The sequence below is a fragment of the Palaemon carinicauda genome, chromosome 7, assembly GCF_036898095.1.
Source record: "Palaemon carinicauda isolate YSFRI2023 chromosome 7, ASM3689809v2, whole genome shotgun sequence".
In the NCBI taxonomy this organism is placed as follows: Eukaryota; Metazoa; Arthropoda; class Malacostraca; order Decapoda; family Palaemonidae; genus Palaemon; species Palaemon carinicauda.
Genome location: NC_090731.1, coordinates 170,468,129 through 170,475,222, shown reverse-complemented (window position 1 = coordinate 170,475,222; position 7,094 = coordinate 170,468,129). Strand labels below are relative to the sequence as shown.

At 32.1% G+C, this 7,094-nt stretch overlaps 1 protein-coding gene across 2 annotated transcripts in view; it reads right to left on the bottom strand.

The window, feature by feature from the left end:
- LOC137644165 (uncharacterized) overlaps positions 1-7,094 on the bottom strand; it is a 68,213-nt gene that overhangs the window by 38,824 nt on the left and 22,295 nt on the right. Inside the window, exon 1 of one of the 2 annotated variants that reach the window (XM_068377159.1) lies at positions 4,822-4,949. The exons of the other annotated variant lie outside the window; for it this stretch is intronic. The gene's annotated coding sequence lies outside the window, so the exon portion shown is untranslated. Of the gene's footprint in view, positions 1-4,821; positions 4,950-7,094 lie in introns of those variants that run through there. 2 annotated transcript variants of the gene reach the window in all.

Below are 7,094 nucleotides of genomic sequence, written 5' to 3'. Positions count from 1 at the left end.
TGAACATTCTGGAGCTGGAGAGCATGTGATGAGGACCAATCGACACAGATAACCGAAGACAAATTGTGAATGACGCAGTAACCCTGGGCTTCATACCTGTCGCTAGAAAGATCTATTCCTTTGTTAAGGGCAAGAATTTATTGAAAATGGTATTTAAATTATTTCAAGTACAATTTATTACAATTCAGCATGTTGATTCTGAATTATCAGTGCAAAACACTGCATTTGTTCCAATTTTGTGAGAAAAATATATTTTGGCAAAATAAAGAGGAACTCCCATTTTCTAGATACAGTACATACTTCTAATAGCCACCTGTTCGTAAATCTAAGTTCGTACCCATGGCTTTCTAACTTGATGTTGATTGGATGGTTATTTGATCTTTTCATTCTTCCTTTGGGGAAATATGGTTTCTTAGGTGCATTTCCGAGTATAGGAAGGTTTAATAACCGTTTTCCCTGGAAATTACGTTGTGGATATCATCCCATAACCTATCAATTTCCAGTACCCATGGACATCAAGATAGTTCAAAACACATGAAAACATGCGTAAAATACCATATTTTACCATGGAAACGATAAATAGTGCTCAGGAATGTATTAATTAATTTTTGCCTAGCATTCGCATGGCAGAAGATCAATCCCCGCCCGGGACCATGAGTTTAAGATGTTTATTGGGGAGGCCACTGCTGTGGTTGGGCACCACAGTGGGGGTTTGGGCCTGCCCGGCTGACGTTCTGGTGAGCATCTATTCTGATGAAACTGGAACTGACACCAGACACCTTAACCTTTATAATTACAAAAATATTGATCCACTTCAACAAATCTTGAAATGTTTGCAGATCAGCAGACATAGGTAAGCTCATGGATAAGAAAAGAGAAATTCAACTATATTTTACTTAACAGATATGGCCTAAATGTGAAATATCCCCACCTTATCTTAACAGTTATATACTATTATACCATAATATAGTCAGGCCCTCCTTATATGAGGGTTCTTTTTTCGCGATTTCCCTCATTTTCAACAAAGAGAACCGCATAACCTATATAATACAGAATCATATATTCACGGGTTAGCAATACATAGTCTCACAGCGCGATGATTTCAAACCAACCATGCTCCTTTGCACCTGGCTCCATTTACACCACTTCCCTCTCCACCCAGCACATCCAATCTCTCACCGACTCAGCCTCAGTTTTGCATCGTCTCTTCTAAGTATGCATCTCCCATTTCGGACCTTTTTGAGCAGAATCACATGTTCATGAAAAAAAGAAATGTTTTTTTATACAGTAATACATACTCCTGGACAATGTGTATATTTACCAGGTAATGTACTGTAAATGTGTGATTCCCTACAATACTGTCCGAGAAGACGCATCAGGAGTTGTGTCATGCTTCAGGACTGCATAGAACTTTTTTACGAAAATGGTTAGTAGTGTTTGTTTAAAATATGTACACTTAGTTAATTTTAAGTATCATTGTAAACATATTGTACAGTACAGTACAGTATTGTTTATGTACTGTACGTAAATACTACTGTACACTACGTGAGCGTTGAGTTGTCTAAAAGTGCGAGTCATCCTAACAAAAACAGCGAACACTTACAGTAAAAGTGTTAGCTTAGACAATCAAGCCGTACAGTATTACAGTAATGTATAGTATTGCTTATTAACTGTACTGTACATAAATACTACAACTCTACATGTAAATGTAGGCTATGTGTGTGTTGGTTTGTCAAACAGTGCGAGTTGTCCTAACAAAAAGAGCGAACACTTAGTACTTAGTACAAGTGTTAGCTAATTAAGCCGTACTGTATTGAAAGTTCAGTACATATAATACTGTTATGTACACTACACTACAGTAATAGATCGGAACAACAGTGTTTTGTTTTTATAAGCGTCCCAATGACTAGTGTTACATACTGTACTTTACCGTACATAGTACGCAGTACACGTGATTACTGTACACTTACTGAAATGTGTTCATTCATTGATACAATACTTTTACTGTAAAACAATATTAGGCAGTACTTAGTGTGGTAGTCGACTGCCCGTAAGCAAAGGGCAATGAGTGGTTAGGTTAGGATTTATCCCACCCAAGAGAACCAAGAATTCTCAATCTTCACGCTTGTCTCTGATACCTAACCCCGCGAATATGAAGGGTTAACTGTATTCGTAACCCGAGTTTAAACAATGCAATTGAATATAACCCTACTAAAACACGACTGCAGTTTGAACCCCATTACCTAATTTCAGTAGTTAGGAATAACTTATATACATAATTTTGTAAAGATACCCTTTTAACTGCTTTTATTTTGGTCGCCATGATAGAAGAAAACACTGAGAACAGTCCATAAAATTTCCGACAAGTTATTTTCCTGTTCAAACTTTGATTTCCCATTATCTGTATTATTAGTTCTAGTAACCATTTTCAACCTCCAATCCTAACTTTTTTCTGTCGTTACTTTCTCTTGCCCAATCTCCTACCTCCACAGTTTTTATAGTAGCTCCATTCCTTTTAATACCAGCTCCTCCCGCAATTGTGTCACGCACTTGAAAGTTTTTCTATGATTTGTATTTAGGAAAGATGTCCGTAATAACGGCATCCAAAGTAAGCGACTATTTCCCTTAGGGAGGTAATAAGAAGTGTTATTGTTGTGTTCATAGACTTTTGAACCGTTTTGATGTCATTACTCGTCAGAAATATGTGATTATCAAGTTTTGTGAATGGGAAAAATCAAAAGATACATCTGGAAACTTGTTTCAGGAGGAAAGGTGGTTGGGGTTTTAGGGTAAGCTAAGTATACGACAGTTTAAGGGGACTCGCAGGATACGGCTCCTAGGTTAGGTTAGGTAGTGCACCTTTGTTTATTTCCCTTTTACTGTGTGGTTTTTCAGTCCAAACTTCTGGAATTCTAAAATGTTTATAATTTGAGGCATACAGACCTCCCTCCCCCCTCAAATATTTTCATCATAACAGTTCAAAGTAGCAATAAATACACAAATGAAAATTCTTATTTTTTTCATTAGGAATATTGCGCTACAATATATTCTTAGTACTACAGCAAAGATTTTTAAGGAGGGTTGCTGCGAACCCAAAATCCCCCCTCCCCCCCCCCCCACCACATACTAGAATAGTTGGTAAGTGGTTCCGCTCTCCTACAAACTACCCTGTACCATATCTTTACATTATTTCTGGCCCCCGCCAAATTTCACATTTATTTTTCAATTGGGGGTCGTTCTACTTGTACAACCTTCCCAAGCATTTTGAATGGTTTAATTATATTTACGGACGGAAAAAACGTTTCTACTAAAAGACTTGTTTCTTGTAGAAAAAAAATAAGTTTTCTTCGAAAGTGACACTTACTTTAACTGGAAATAAAAACTTAATTATCTAAGAAATAAAAATCAAAGGGGTTAGCGCGTGCACATCCCAGCATGTACCGATTGCCAGTACAAAGTAGCTTGATTTTTTTCTTTTACCATGAGGAAAGTGAGTTCTCACGGCAGAGCTAAAAATAGTTATGAAATCAAGATCCCCGTTCTAAGATGGTCTAATGGGTTTTTGGTTCATTTTTGTTGAAATGAAGGTCAAATTCTGTGACAGCACATTATTCATTACAGGAGAAACGTTTTTTTTTTCTGATCAAAATGTCGTTCCGTACTTAATTATAACTTTACCTTTAGATTGATTGATTGATTTGGTTTTCTGGTATCCTGACATTGAAGGTCATTGACGCGGATTTACCTTTTTAAACTTCTACCCACGTTAGTTTCATGGTTCAGAGAGTACAGTACGACCGATCACATTTTATTCGATAAAGATAGGTAGACGCGCATCTAAATGTTAATTACCTTTGCCATATCTTGCCATTTTGTTCAGTAATTATTTGATGATTTTGAACATTTACCCCTATAAAAACAAAAATATAATAAGACATTATATTTAAACATTTTAACAGAAAATATGTTTTCCTGTAGAAAATAACGTGATTTAACCGGATTTCACCTTCATTTTATCAGTAAAAACAGCAACCAGTCCGACTACTTAAAGTTAGTCGAATTGGTTGTTCTGTTATTATGCGGTTGAATTGAAGGTCAAATCACGCTATTTACTACAGGAAAACATATATTTTCTGTACGAAAGCAGAAACTGTAATACAGTAAAACTTTACCATAAAAACAACAAAAATATGCATAGAACTAGTAAGGATATTATTATTATTATAAGCTAAGCTATAACCCTAATCAGAAAAGCAAGATGCTCTTAAGCCCAAGGGCTCCAACAGGGAAAATAGCCCAGTGAGGAAAGGAAAAATGAAAATACAATATTCTAAGAAGAGTAACATTAAAATAAATCAGGTGAAGGATTGATTTCGACAATAAATTTATAAACTATATTCTAAATAAACGAAAATACCTATTTATATGACCTAAACTACAAAATAAACAATTCAAAAGGTAGTTAGGCTAGGCTACTGTTAGCCTAACCCCAAGGGCTCCAACAGGGAAAATAGCCCAGTGAGGAAAGGAAAAATTAAAATACAATATTTTAAGAAGAGTAACATTAAAATAAATCAGGTGAAGGTTTGATTTCGACAATAAATTTATAAACTATATTCTAAATAAACGAAAATACCTATTTATATGACCTAAACTACAAAATAAACAATTTAAAGGGTAGTTAGGCTAGGCTACTGCTAGCCTAACAAACACACTGCAGATAAAACCACCTTTCTTTCACTATAATCAAATGTCAGTCATCTCAATCACATTAATTCAGTCATCTCAATCACGTTAATTCAAATTCCCATGCATTCTTACCTAAATATATACATCAGAAGCACAAATACACATGTAATACACACGTATAATTCCATAAACATACGAGTTATATATAATGGTAACTTGATTACGTGACCCGGACCTGTTTACAAATGAAACCATACAATTATATACTTAATCTTTGGAGTTTGGATACTCGTTAATTTCGTTTTAACAAATCTCGTTTTTTTATAATAATTATTAGATTTATTTCAACGTTATTACTGATATTAAGATCTTATATTTAAGTAATAAATTTTCATATATAGTTTATTTATTTGTATAATAATAACTTAATCTTTGGAGTTTGGATACTCGTTAATTTCGTTTTAACAAATCTCTTTTTTTTATAATAATTATTACAGATTTATTTTAACGTTATTACTGATATTAAGATATCTTATATTTTTAATTCATAACTTCTCGTATATAGTTTATTTGTATTAATAATAACTTAATCGTTGAAAATTGGACACAATCGTAGTTTCATTTTAACAAATCTCTTCTTTTTATAATAATTATGATAGATTTATTTCAACGTTATTACTGATATTGATATCTTATATATTTAATTAATAACTTTTCATATATAGTTTATTATTTGTATTAATAATAATAACCTAATCGTTGAAAATTGGACACAATCGTAATTTCATTCTAACAAATCTCTTCTTTTTATAATAATTATGATAGATTAATTTCAATGTTATAACTGATATTAAGATATCTTATATATTTAATTAATAACTTTTCGTATATAGCTTATTTATTATTTGCATTAATCACGGAATCTTTGTTATTAGGACTCGTTAATTTCATTATAAAAAGTATCTTTTATCAATCATTTTAAATGAGATTTATTTTAACGTTATTTTTTATATTAAGATATCTTATATTTTTAATTCATAACTTCTCGTAAATAGTTTATTATTTGTATTAACAATAACGGAATCGGCCATTTCCCGGCGATAGCCTTTGTTCGTTTTGTATGATTTATTTTCCTGGATCTTACTTATTTAACAATTCAACTGAACAAAAGCCTTATATAATATAATATTTATTAAAGAGCGTTTAGCAATGCAGTACCCATTTGTATAATATGAATTATTAGTGCTTTAAAGCACATACGATGGTACGACCTGTATTGTGGGTTCCTTGGGAAACAATTTTTCAGCTTTATATTTTAAAAATATCTATAACAAAACTGTATAAGTAAATTACTATCTAACGATTACAATATACCAATAAATAAGAAAATGAAATGGTTATCAGGTACATATATAGCCGGTTAATGATAATAGTGCATTCTTCAATTTTCAGATAATTTAAAATTTACAAAACACGATTCTTAAAAAGAAATATCTATAACAAAACTGTAGGCTATTAGTAAATTACTACATAACGATTACAGTATACCAATAAATAAGAAAATGAAATGGTTATCAGGTACATATATGGCCGGTTAATGATAAAAATGCATTCTTCAATTTTCAGATAATTTAAAATTTACAAGACACGATTCTTGAAAGTTTTGAAACAGTACAGCGTAACTCCTTTATATATAACGGCCCTTAAATATTATTAAAAACAAAGAATTTAAGGATTTTTGTTAAGAAAACGTAATCATACTTATTTTTCGTATATTTTTCTATTATCAAAGTAATAGTGTTGAAGCAACAATACAGCTAGCCACGTTTTCAATAGGGTACAGAATAAACTGATTTTATCATAAACAGTTAATTATTCAGGCCAATGTAGTTTATCGGTAAAGCAGCTTAACTCCACGAAATTGTTAGGAAACGCATTCCAAAGAAATACTCACCTTTAAAAGGCAGTTTTCCTTTAAAATTAATACTCAAGGTTTCCTAACTATAAACGAGATAGAATTTTAGGATAGTATACGCCTAAGCTAGGCCTATGGACACTAATTTCAAATATTTTAATCCTCTTTTCCCTACTATATAAAAAAGTAGTTTTGGGCTAATAATAGAATTTTTTGGGGGATATATCTATGCTAGGACATTGTGCACAAATTAAGACATTTTTATTCATCTATATTTCATTCTAAATATATTAAAATTCATAAGGTGGATTTTTTTTAACCATTCTATCAATGAAATATTCCCAACCCAACGAAAAAATATAAACAAGCTTTTCATGTTTACTTTTTGTTTTACTTTTCTAGATTGAAAAATCATAAAAAAAATGGCTCTGATCATTCGGAAAATACGATAAATTGAGTTTTATTCCAGAAACTACTTTCCCACCATTAT